Source organism: Nematolebias whitei, chromosome 8 (genome assembly GCF_014905685.2).
Source record: "Nematolebias whitei isolate Nwh7 chromosome 8, NemWhi1, whole genome shotgun sequence".
In the NCBI taxonomy this organism is placed as follows: Eukaryota; Metazoa; Chordata; class Actinopteri; order Cyprinodontiformes; family Rivulidae; genus Nematolebias; species Nematolebias whitei.
The window spans coordinates 5,239,696-5,253,795 of NC_056505.1; positions in this window are offsets into that span (position 1 = coordinate 5,239,696).

Below are 14,100 nucleotides of genomic sequence, written 5' to 3' on the forward strand. Positions count from 1 at the left end.
GAAGGTTCTGCAGCAGTCTGTCCCACATCAGAGCTGAAAAAACTGGCTGCAGATGCCGATCCGTCTACCTGGACCCAGTGGGCCTCTCGATCCTCCTGGGCAGCAGGACCACCTGAATGTTGAGCAGAACTCCTCCCTGAGCGATGGCCACTCCTCCCAGCAGCTTGTTGAGCTCCTCATCATTTCAGACACCTAGTTACAGGTGTCGGAGGATGATCCTGGTCTTCTTGTTGTCATGATCCATGTTTCCTGCCAGTTCCAGGATCGCAGCAGTCCCTTGAGCACCTCTGCCAGGTAGACGGCGATGCATCTACGGTGCCTCCTTTACAACTCATTTGGGATTTGGGGCTGTATTTGAGGTAATATTTGAGCTTTGAGATGTTAATCAGCTGCTTCTGGTTGTAAAAAAAAAAACACCTTGTTGCTATGGTTACGCTTCATAACAAATGTCCAAGTAAAAGTTTCAGTAAAAAAATAAAAAAATAAAAACTTTCAGCTGCACAGCATCCAATACCAGAGGAAGTAATCATTCGAAAAAAAGCCATTTACATCCAGAAAAAGAGGAAATAAAGTTTTCAAAACCAATATCCCAGAATGAAAGCAAGTTTCTCCAACATGCAGCCGCCTTGAGCGCCGCAATTCTAGAACTAACCTTGTGACCAGAAAACAATATTGTGTGAAATAGTTTAAATTCACGGTCTTTGATTAACTCAAAGTTTACACGGTCTTGTGAAATTGTTTAAGATAGTTTGACCAGAATGGAAAAAAACTCTTGCATGTGTTGCACAAAAACTCTTTTCTAGTGTGTAAAAATAATATGTTGGTAAATTTGCACTTACATTTTGGGTTATTTATTGTTTATTTGCCGTTTCTTGGCTTAAATTGCTGACATGTTATGTAAGTTTTGACAAATCCAATGTATTTAGAGAGCCTAATGTTTTTAGGTCTCTGCCCGGGTCGTTAAGACACCCTGTGAAGGATGGTTAACATTCGTTTGTGTGGCACAAACCAAATGTTGGAGTCACACTTTGTTTTTTTCCATTTTCCTTGTGTACTCTGCGTTAATTCGGTCTAACGAAAGCGCTCATTAGTTCTAATAAATCCTGTGAATTCGCCTCGTTCCACTGGAGCCTGACCTTTCTTCGTGCACCGCCCGTAAAAATCTCCTGCTAGGATTTTCACTGTTTGATGCCTCCGTTAATTGGGAATGATTTGAGCTGCTTCTTCTGCTTTTGTCGCCGCTCGAATTCAGCATGGAGCTAATGGCAAATGTCACCGTGAACTGGCTGCTGTATTATTTGGGAGAGCGTGTAATTTGTTTTTCTGTTCCTCCCAGACGATGTAAAACAGACCTTAGGAAGGCTCATTAACAGGCCAGGGGGGGTTCCTTGAAAGCAAGCGATGCAACGGTCGTGAAAGGAAACAACGGGATTATTTCAACCTCGCTAGCTCTCGTCATTAGCTGATCATCTCGAACCGCTAATGAACGACCGCGAATCGTGGCACAAAAGATCGGCCCGCCAAAGATTAGGAAGCAACGGGGCGAATCGAATCTAATTATCTGTGTACACCTCAAACCTCACGACATTTGGCCCAAAGGTCAAGAGAAATCCTGGCCTTGATCTACAGAACATGAGCCTCCGAGACCTTTTGGACTCGAGCCCCAAAGCAGCGATGGAGAAATGCTGAAGTCAAACTTTGCTCCGAGCGTTTTTACACAAGCAGAAGCTCGTGTGTCTTTGAGACGAACGCCGTGTGATGTTTTAGTTGATCAACTCAAAGGTCACTGTTGTGTTGAAAGCTCCTTAGTTTTTATTAACTTGTCAGGGTTTTTGATGGAAGCGTTAAATTGTGTTTAACACTTTCTGTGGATAACGATGTGTCTGGGGCACTCGGAAGAAGAGACATGAACATTTATTTATTTATTTCAGTTTATCAAGACTGAAGTTAAAATGAGGAAAACTATGAAATCACATTTTTTATTTTAGGAATTGGCTATAATTGGTTGACCTTTTGTTTATTTTAGCTTGTAGATATTCTTAAAAAAAATATGCTAAAATTAACAAAAGGCCAGCTAATTAGAGTCGATTAGATATTTTAAATATTCTTTTAAGGATCTGGGCGTCTTGTTCATGAGTGATGGTAGGATGGAGAGGGAGATGGATCAATGGATTGGGGTCTTGTGCTCGGTAATGAGGGCGTTGCTTTGGTCAGTCATGGTGAGGAGAGAGCTACGTCTAAAGATGAGCTCTGGATTTATTGTTCTGTCTACGTTCCGACCCTCACCTGTGGTCATGAGGTTTGGATCACGACTGAAAGAACGAGGTTCCGGATACAAGCGACTGAAATGAGCTTCCTTCACAGGCTGGGCCGGGCTCGACCTTAGAGATGAGGTGAGGAGCTCCGTCATCAGGGGAGAGCTCGGATTAGAGCCGCTGCTCCTCCGCATCGAAAGGAGTCAGTTGAGGTAGTTCGTCAACGACTCGAGGTCCCTCTGAACGAGCTGAAAAGTGTCACTCGGGGGAGAGGGAGGTCTAAAGTTTCTTTCTTGGACCTGTTGCCTCCGCGACCCAATTACAGATAAACGGTAGAAGGAGGATGGATCATCTTTTGCTAAAGTTTGTGTCTAACTAGCATTTTGCTACTTTTAGCTAGCTTTTTCTTTGTTTAGTTTTTATCTAAACGTTAACATTTTCTTGCTGGCATTTTATGTTTGTTTGTTGTTCTCATTTTTAACTAGTTTTTTTGTTTTATTTGACCTTTATTTATACAAGTTAGTGTCGTTGAATCTCGAGGACTCATTTACAAGTGGCACCTGTTACTTTTAGCTAGTTTGTGCTACTTTTAGTTAGCTTTATGCTACTTTTAGCTAGCATTTTGCTTTTTTTAACCTTTTGATACTTTTAGCTAGATTTTTGATTTTTTTTAGACTACCTTTTGCTGTTTTTTAGCTATTCTATTGTGAATTTGTGCTTTCAGCTAGCCTGTTGCAACTATTATATTTTAGCTAGCTTTTTGGTTACTTATAGCTTCTGGATATCCTTTGGCTGATTTTAGTTTTAGTGAGCCCTTTGAATATATTTAGCTAGATTTTTGTTACTTTTGTGTTTTAGCTATTGTTTTTTTTTTACTTTTAGCTTTAACAACTCAGTTTTAGCCTCATCAGCTCATTTCAAAAGTCGTTTATCACTTGGCCTTCTCGCTGTTTTTTGTTTATTTGTTTTTGCAGAACGCTCTGTTTCTCTGATTAAATTGCGTTTTCTTCATTTTGACTTTAAGTTTTTGTTCTGGGGGGCCCTGAAGCACCGCTGGGTGAGAGAGAGATTAAACGGTCTGAAACAAAAAGCATCTGAAAGCAGCACTTTCCACTGATTTGATTCATCTCTTGTTCGCACGCTGCAGACTGTCAGCTTAACCAAATAACGAGCTCGCGTCCTTATCTGTCCACTCGGCTCTGCTCTCAAATTATATTTTGCTAACAAACATGAAAAACAGCCGACGTCGGATCGCAGCCGTTGGTTTCCAGAAACACACCCTTGAATCTGTGTCCTCTGCGCTAACGCTGCCTTCCATGTCAGCGGATAAGGATGGATCATCACGTGCTAAAAACCGTCATAAAGCTGTTTTTTTTTTTTTCAGCTAATGTGCATTGTGGGGGAAAAAAGATGTCAGCTAGAAAGATGAAGGGGACGAGGAAGGAGTGATAGGAGGAACCTTGATTAAAGTAAGATGCACGCGCCTCCGTGAATCAGAAAATATAAATCAGGAGTCAATGTGGCAGCAAGGATCTCGGCAGGCAGCGAGTAAACAACCCATTACTGAGCTTCATCACGCTCCAAAGTCATCCTCTTACTTTGTGTCGCCCGCCGCCAAAGGTGAGGCGGAGCTACAACGTTTTTAATCAAATCTGCTTGTGTTCGTTTGTACTGTCAGCAAAATATCTGAGCAAAAATATTAGTGGGTTGGACGTTAATTTCCTGCATCACTAGCCACTCAAATTTTTACTAATTGCGTTATTTTTTTCTGTGAAAAATAAAGACATAAGTGCATTACAAAAAGTTATGTCGTGAAAAAGTTATATATTTATCATTTCAGAAATTAACTCTAAACTGGTTCTTTATTTTTAAGCCATAATCATGAAAATTACAAGAAATAAAGGTATGAAATATTTCACTCTAATGAGTTTATCATCACCAAATTAAATAAAAGATTCAAGTGGGGATCAAATTCACAAATACTCAGACACGAGACCACTGCTTCAACCATTGACCCCCCCCCCCCCCCCCACACACACACACACACACACACACACACACACACACACACACAGAAGCCACATAAGTGTTTAAGTCAGGTCCTGTCACAATAGCAGAAATTTCCTGTTCTTGGACTTTCCTCTGTTCTTCTCAGTTTTCTGTTCTGGTCTGTTCTGCCAGCTCTGAATGGATTTAAAATCAGAATATCTACACTGTTGGTCTCAGCAGGTTTCACTGCAGCTGTTCCTGGGTTTGAGCTCATGTCAAGACTAGCTAGAGGTCACATTAATGCACTAAAACCAGCTGAATGTGTCCACGGAGCAGAAAATTTGACTCCCCAAATAAAACTTTATTGGATCTGCCTGTTCGGATCACTGGTCGCAGGTTAAGATCCACTGATGAATTCTGGTCGTTGAACAGTACTGATCCATAATGTACATACAGTAAGTAAAACAAAAAAAGTTCAAAATTGAGGATCAATCACTAAAAATCATTTAGAATTTCATTTAAATTAGAAAATAAAACGGTACACAGCAAGTTTAGTAAATTAATAATTTACATTATTTATTAGGAGGAACTAATTTGTTGGGTGAAGGTATTTTTTAAGTGAGGCTCCGCCCCACCTGCCCCTATGGACCAGCAGCCACTTGATCTGAGTAATGAAACTTTCACAAAGTATTCACTGGCTGTACGTCTACAACTGATTACCATTTGGAGTAAACACAATTCAAGATGGCCGCTACAGCTATGAAAACTTACCCAATAAATCTGTTAGTTTTACAAATTATGTACTAAACCCTGCGTGGTAGTAGCTGAGCTTCGTTACAGCACATTTTAGTGAAACAAGTTGGTTGACTTTGTTTAAAATCATTGAATGTTGGAATCAACCCTGTTAGCAAAATATCTTATAAACCACTGGAAATATTTAGTCTTTCGCTACTTTTTTCATTCAACCTTTATTTAAACAGATAAATCACATTGAGCCTAAAAGACTCATTTACAAGTGAGACCTGTTTGGACAGTCAAAAACAGTGGTTAACTGGACACATGTAGGAATTGGAGGCAAAAAAAATCCTATCAGACTTTTTTTTTCCTGCCTGAGGAAAAAAACAAACTGTAATATTTAAAAAAAAACACCTCGCACAAACAAGCACATAGTGACATAGACATTCTGCAGAGGGGGAGCCGAGAGCGGTGAGCATGTTCATAGATGCTCTCGAGGTCACTGTAAGAGTTCTGATAAGGATGGAATAATCAGCCAATGTCCTCCGGTGAGATCCATAAACATTCTCGAGGGATGTCAAGGAATGGCCAAGAATAACGTCTATGAGAATCCAAGAGTCCTGAAATGATGACACAAAGTTTATTCAGCTGGTTTCATCTGGTTATCAGTTGGAAATTCCTCAGAGAGGGGGTGGTGAGGATCATATCACATTTTTTCCAGGCAAATTCAGATAAGATGGCCTTCAAGGCCAGCCAAGGGAGCCAGATTCAGATAAACACACAGTTGTTTTGGGGACAGACAGAACTTAATGACATCTACCTTGAGTCTGTGTTGGTCCACTCGGTTCCGAAATGTCCAAATTACATGGCCACACCGATGGAATGTGACTGAGTAAAATCCCAGAGATCTGATCCGTTCTGCCCAAAGCATTTGAGTCTGGGTACTCGAGACACGAACCAAGCCATCACAAATACAAGCAGCGTGATCGGGTCCAAAATTTGCTGCTGATGACTTCCTTGATTTTAGATAAAACCAGCCGAATCCAAAAAGCAGGAACCAGTTATTGTAAATCCAATTAAATATGCATCCTTAAAATCCACAAATGGCAGCAGAGATAGACACATCATCAAGTCTTCAAGTCAATGAGATATCCAGCTGCGTGCGTGCCAACAGGGCAAATTGGCTCACATAAAGCCTGTCTCCTCTTCAAGAAATGTTGTAAATTGAGTTGAGGGACCAACTGATCAAAAAGTCTATAATTATGGTTCAGAAGACATGCAAGTGAGACTACAAGCAGTTTCACAGACAGAGCAGCAAAGCAAAGCAGAGAGGGAGGGGAGAAGCATCCGATCTCAGCAAGAGCAAGTGGTGAATGACTACTTTAAGATAGACTTGTAAGTTTTACATTATCAGCCTTTTGCTACATTAGGCTAGCCTTCTATACTATAAACTTTTACCATCCCATATTTACTTTTGGCTTTTAACTAGCATTTTGCTACTTCTAGCTAGCCTTTTGCCAATTTAACTTTATCTAGCCTATTTGTAATTTAAGCTGGCCTTTTGTTACTTTAGGCTAGTAAATTTCTACCTTTAACTTTCTTCAACATTTATTTATTTATTTAAAATTTTTTTTTAGACATTTAGATATTTAATTTTTAGCTATTTATTTACTTTTGACTTTTCGTTACCTGTTCCCTTTGGCTATATGTAAATGGTAGCTAGTCTTTGGCTACATTTAACTGTTAGCTTAACTCTTCAATTAATCATTGGCTGTATGTCTACAACTGATTATAGGTTGTGGTTAGCACAGTTCAAGATGGCTGCCACAGTTAATTAGTCTTAACCTACATTAAAATAGTTATACCTCAGTGACTTTTACAGATATTGAGCTAAAACTTGGTGTGGTAGTAGCTGAGGGTACTTCACAACACATGCTTCAAGCTCCCACAGATCACCTAAAATAGTGAGATTTTTTTTTTTCAAGGTTTGACCAAAACAGCAACAACGTTATCGTTTCTCAACAGAACACGGTCGTAGTCTAAAGCGTGAAAGGCGGCAGGTGGTGAGCTCCGTTTGTTGCTTCTGGTTCCTCTCCAGCGCGGTTACTTAGCTTCTGGTTAGGTTCTGCTTTCTGCTTGTGCTTGCAGCATCCTCATGCGTTGACTTTCTGCAGCACGTCGGGCAGCAGAGTTCTGTTTCAGCTACAGCAGCAGCTGGACTCGAGCAGATGTGCGTCTCAGAGAGGAGAAGCGAGCGTAAGGCGTGTGGCAGGAAATATGTGGGGAATGGGGCGAGAACGCAGCATCAGGCTGCTTGTCTTGTCTGGTCGAGCGTGCACGTCGCCCTCCTCTTCCTACAGGCAGCAGCTGAGCCAGTCACAGTGGGGTCTGTACACTCCTCACTCTACTCAGCCTGGCGTTTGCCGGCTCGGGGGCTGACATTTCCAGAGGTGCTAAGTCACTCAGCATCTCGTTACTCCCTCTGACAAGTCGAGCTGGATCATAGCAAGCGCCGGCAGACTTGAGCCGAGGCCAGGCGGGGGTTGGGGGGCAGGAGGCCTCTTTCAACACAAGTCACCGATCTTCCCTGCTGGAGGTGCCGAGATCTCAAGGTGTTTACAGGAGATCGGGTGAGGTGTCAATCTCGCATTTGTCCCGGCCTGCCACCTCCTCCTCCCCCTCCTGGTGCCAGTCAGGTGTGAGGAGTGGTGCGAGGTCGAGCCGGGGGATCGGTTGACGGAGAGGAAGGGCATCGCAGCGACAGCTCTGCGGTGTCAGCGGTCAGATTGCCCAAAACCAAACTTCACGACTGATTTTCTTAGGCGCCGCAGTCAAGAGTGACACAAGTTTCCTCGCCCGGAGGTAAAAGCCGAGGCTTGATTCACTTGTCATTTTACACAGAGTTCAGTCGCAACGCACCACGAAGGAGTCGGGGATCGTCTGCTCGTTCAGCCTGTCATCTGGAGACTTATTGGAGGGTTTAGAGAAAAGGTCACTCCACTGCTGAACTGACGGTTCGCTGTTTCGCGTGCAGCGGAGTCGCAGTGATTATCACACGGTGACCGAGCCGCTCGGACCACGAGAGTCTGTTCAGATTCTTGTTTCTCATCACTGGACGACACTCTGCCTTTTTATATATCTTTTTTATTTTTTACACACACAAAATACTTGGTACGAGTTCACGACGGACGATCGCGTTTATCCCCCAACTCCTTGAAACGCATGTAAATTATATGGTTGTCTGTCTGTTAGCAAAATATCTCTAAAATCAGTTGATGGGTTTTAATGAAACTTTCCTTTTACTGCTGCAACGTTGATTTGTTTTCCTTCTTTCAGTCTACTATTTTACACTTTGTTCATTTTTAGCTGTTCTTGAATCAAAACATTCAGCTAACTCGAGGCGTGACGTGTTTTATGTAAGTTTTGTACTTTTCAAAACATTTAACTTCATTACAAATACAAGTCTTTTGTAGAAATATATATTCAATTAATTTGAAAATATTATTTCAACATCTGCTTCAGCATACTTTGTTTTTATTCTATTATGCAATATTTAGCTTTTAGCTAATTATTTGGTACTATTAGCTTTAGCTAGCCTTTTTCTACTTCAAGCTAGACATTTGCTAATTTAACATTGTCGACTTTTGCTACATTAGGCTAGCTTTTTATTACTTTAAACTTTTTTACTTTTAACTTACCTTTGGTTAATTTGACTTGTTTTGCCTGTTGCTATTGAAGCCATCCTTTTGTTACATTTTTAGCCATTTTCTACCTTTAGCTAGTGTTTTTTTATTTGAACCTTTTGGCTATCGTTTTTATCTAGTTTGATTCTACTATAAATTATCATTTGATTTTTTTAACTTTTTGTCTTTTGCTACTTTTAGCTAAATAAAAATAATTTGACCTTACTACTTTAAGCTAGCCTTTTTGTGGCTTTAACTTTTAGCTATCCCTTTTCTATTTATACATTTTAGCTAGCCTTTTGCTACTTTATTGTACCTTATGTGGACTTTTACTACATTAGGCTAGTTTTTTTTTACAATGTTAAACTTTTCTACTTTTTACTTTTAGCTAGATGCTAATTTGACCTTGTTTTGCCTGTTGCTATTTTAAGCTAACCTTTTGCTACTTTTTTGTTGCCATTTTCTAACTTTAACCTTTAGCAGTTTTCTACTTTTAGCTTGTGTTTTTAATTAGCTTTTTTCTACTATTAGTATTTGTTTTAAAACATTTATTTAATCTTTTGCTTTGTCTAGCTTTTAGCTGTTGTAACAAAAGTTTAAAAAAAAATGCTAACTCAAAGTAGCAAAAGGCTAGCTAAAAGGTAAAAGTAGTGAACGTCTAGTTGAAAGTTGCTGCCTGTTCTGTTTATTTTGTCTTTAAGAACTCAGTTCTTAAAGGATTCTCTAAATACATTTGTCTCTGTAGTTTCACAGAAAATGAAATTCCTCTAGTTTGAATTTAATCACTCCCAAAATTGCTTTCAACAAAGTTTTACTTCAACAACCTTCAGCCATTTTGAAGGTGCTCTATTTAAAAATTAAAGTCTACTTTTGTAAAAAGCTGGATTTTAGATTGACGGGCCTTAGAGAGGCTTCGTGTGCACAGATCTCGTTACAACAACCCCGTTGGTTTCCTTTCACTGTAACGGTTTTTCATGTTTCGGCTTTTTAATGGTTTTTGAATTTGTTGTCGAACAGCAGTTCAGGAGAAATGATTTTCTCTCCTTCGCCGAAACAAAGTAACAGATATAATCTGATGGCTCCGTCTTTAATTCCTTTGAAGTGAGGCGGCGAGGGGAGGCGGACGGCCACCTTTCTATTATGCATGTGTTGCCATTTCCCCGTGACGAGTGACGAGTCTGGTCTGACAACGTGGCAGATCCCATCATGAATTAATCAATCCACACATTTCATCAGCAGCGACTTTGAAACTTCAAACATTGTCATTTCAATTCACTCAGAAAAAAAAGTTGTTTTTTTATTTTCATCCATGGACGAATTGATTTAGCCTTAGATTTAAGCTATTTCCACCCATGCATGAGTATCAGAAATCCCAAGAATTGCATGAAATATACAGAGATGAACAAAAAAGGTTGGCGTTTTGAAAAAATGGACAAAAATGGGAAATTAATTTCAAATGTTTGTCGTTTTTTTGTGTTTCGTTATTCGGTTTATTCCCTTCTGATGGTTTTATTTTCTGTTTGTGTTTAGTTCTTCATTTGTTTAATCTTGGTTAGTTTCTTCCTCCTCAGTTTGCCACGCCCATCTGCTCCCTGTTTCACCTGCCTCAGCTGCATCCACTTCTCTCATCAGCTCCAGTCCTTTCAGGCCACTTAAACACTGCAGGTTCTAATGCTCGGTTCTAATTTTTGGCTTAAATCTTTTAATTTTTTTGTGTGAACATTCACTTAATTTAAATTCGACCTCCGTCAGCCTCACTGTGTTGATTGTGTGTTGGATTAAAATATCTTTGCATCATCTGCTTACCGTATTTTCCGGCCTATAGGTTGCATCAGTCCAAAAATGTCTAAAAATTTGAAAAAAATCCATAAATACGTCGCTTCGACGTATAAGTCACATCTATTACGCGTCACCGCTGACAACCCGGACATGTGGGCCGGTGTTGTGCCAAAAATGGATTGGCTGCCAAATGGTGGCTGCAGGAGCGTGCACGGGAGGACTTTAACAAGAATTTAACAAGATTAACACTTAAAAACAATTATTTGTTTGCTGGACGTGCATCTCAGTTGAACTTTTTCTTAATAAATTCACTTTGACGGTCAAATCGGCTCCATTTTCAAAAGTATTTGATCCCTCAGTGCTCCGGGAGTGCGCGGGAAGAGGAAATCAGGAAGGAGGAAAGCTGTGCATCTCTTCAAAATTCAACAAGATAAGCTCCTAAATCAAATATTTGTTTGCTCGACATTATAATAAAGGTGTCTCAGTTGGACTTTTACTTAATAAATGCACTTCAGTGGTCAAATTTCATTTCGACGAAGGTGACAGGCTATGGCAAGCCAATTGTGTCATTAATAGCCACTTTTATCTGTTACATGATACAACAGCATGCCATACAACTCAAGTGCCATCTAGCAGCTGAAAATGGTAGTGTTCAATATTTTCAGTCGGAATTAATGAAAACTGTAAAATCTCAGCCAAAAATAGTTTTATAAATATGGAAAATCCATCAATGAGTTGCTTCGGTGTATAAGTCGCAGGGCATGCACATCAGGCAAAATGGTGCGACTTATAGGCCGGAAAATACGGTACTTAAAAAGAGCCACACACGAAGACAGAAGATTTTTTTAATCCAGTTTACTTGTGAGAGCAGATTTCACACGGGTGCGTTACACAGATGTTTCATTGAAGCCCCGATCACGAAGATCTGTCCAGGAAGTGTTTTTATACTCACTTATCAGCACGATGACCTCGGCCTCTTAAACTCTGGACAGTCTAAGTCTTGGGGATTCTGTGAGAATTAGCTGCCACATTTGTTGTTGTTGTTTAAAGTTTTATATTTTTTAGCTCCCTTCTTGTGGTAGTCTGCATTTTTGCGCCCGGCCTCCATTAAAATGTGAGCTTCATTCTGATGAGGCGGTCTAACCACCAACCTTCCTGCTGAAGTCGGCGTTCCTTGAAGAAATGCGTATTACTCGCAGACTTTCACGTCAAAGTCTGGATCTGACAGTGCAGCGCTGTTTCGCGGGTCAGTTCCTGTTGTGTTTGTACTCCAGGAACTTTTCTTTTTCCCAACACTGTGACAAATACGTTCATGTCTGTGACATTTTGCGTCCTCTCCTGGTTCGTTTCCTTTTTGTGTGTTTCTTCTCAGGACACCTCCCGCTCCGTTTCTCCTGCCCTTCCCTCGGTGTCTTTGAGTCTCTGGGAGAGGATGGGTTTGGGGAGAGGATGTGGGGAACAGCTGGGCCCCATCACTTCTCATTGTGGGCCTGGGAGAGACGGAGCTGACAGAGTGATGCACAGAGCCTGTCCTTGCTAATGACTGCGCCATTCTCCATCATTATCGCCATCATTAGGAAATTAGGGGGACAGAAGGTATTTACTGTAAACCTGCCACCTCCCAAGGAGAGATAAATAGAAACTGATAAATGCGATCGTGTGACGCTGCCTGTCTATTAACCTTCCCATTTTCCAGCTCCAGCATATGTGCATTTAACAATCATTAATACTCTCTAATTGGGCCAGTTTCTACTGAGGAAAATATTGCTGATAAATAACACTGAACACCAAACTGTGCACTCCTATACCTTATTTTATTCAAATTAAACTCATCCTTTGTCCATCTGTTCTTTCAAACGCCTAAATTTAGGATCTACAATTCAATTTTTTTTTAAATGAATCTATATTCTGCTAACAGACTAATCTCACTGCATTTGTTGCGATAATTTATTTTCTCTCAGGCGCTCGGCATTTGTGTTGCATGTGGCCGATTCAGCTGCTAGGAGACGGACTGCGGTGAAAATTACATCCTGCTAACAGCTTGGCAGCGCCGCTGTAGCTGATTGTTCACCGTTTGACCGCGTTACAGCTGGACAACAGCGCATCGGGGCCAGTGTCAAGGGCACAGATGCAAGCACACCCACAAAAATCACACGTACCGTCCGAGGGTGGTTGTGCTCGCTCAGCAGATCTGTGCGCTACGTATGTTCTGTGTTTGTGCCAACGCAGACATGAAGACGCAGGCTGAGCTGGGGGCAAGGACGCTGGAGACTGGGATGAAGCAGGCTTTCACAACTGGTTAGCTTCGGCGTTTCTGGAGCGATGTGTAAGCTTTTTACCGTCTGGAGAGCAGAGGGTTTAGCTGCTTTGGTCAGCACCACTTAGTCTCACCTTATTTACATTTGTGCCTTTTATTTTGTATTTTATGTCTCTGTTTTAGTTGCGACCTGTTTTTGAGTCTCTTTGGTGCAGTTGTTTTTAATATTTGGATCTTGTGAGCTTCTGTTTATGCATCACTTGCTGGACTTTCCACACTGAAGAACAAAAAAAGTATTACCGTACTCGGTTATTTCACGATGACCTTTGATTGACCTCGTCGCAGAACAAAGAGGTGAAATTGGAAATCCCGTTCATCCATCTATCTGTGTTGTGAGCATGAAAATTAAACAAAGTGCAGACTTACATTTTGGTGTGTGGCTGCATCTCGGTGTAACAAAGATCACCACCGAAAAGTGGGTTGCCACATCAAAATCCAAGATGGCCACCACCATAAATGTGAACCAGCCACCCGTATCATTTGAGGAAAATATTCTTTCTACTTTTTAGATTGCTTAAAAGTACAGTGTCCTCAAATGATTAGAGTTGACGGTGGGGTGGCCGAACAAGAAACTGCTGTGGCCAAAGCCACCAATGGCCACCCCCTGGCTCCACCACTGCACCTGATGGTGGGTCGCCACGATCCGTCTGCGCTGCCTCAAGCAGGAGAAAAATAAACTACCGTTCGTTCTTCTCCACCGTGTCACTCCTACCTCTGAATATCTTGCACCAAAACGTTTCCTTTCATTCTGTTTCATTCCAGTCCAGAAAAACGCTCGGCTCAAAAACTACAAACGTTCACTAATCCCTCAGCGACGAGGAGCGTCGGTGCACCGCTTGTTGCAAATTCTGTGTTTTCAGTGGTTTGATTAATTTTAAAAACACGTTGATGTACGACTCATTTCACATGAAACTGCAACAAAACACTTATAGATTTGAACTTTACGTCTTTGGGTTTTTGCCGACTTCCTGCCCAGCGAAACCATTAAATTAGATCTAACGTTGTCGAGGAACCTTTCTGTCCTCTCTCCAACCACCTCCATGTCCGCTCCAGTTGGGGTCTTCGACTAACAGTGACTTAGTTTCTGCCGGCGCCCTGTCTGTCAACAGCCCCGGGCCTCGACCGATCCGGTATGATGTCGTTTGGATGAACTCACGTTTGTTTGGCAAAGCGTTGCCCTTCCTGACACAACCTTCACCATCTACCAGAACTTTATCGATGCAATGGCTTGTGCTTCTCAGTGATGGGGACGCTTTAGTCGTGACTTCGCCTGTTAATGATTAATTAATGATTAGTTAATGATTAGTTAATGATTAGTTAATGATTAATTAATGATTAGTTA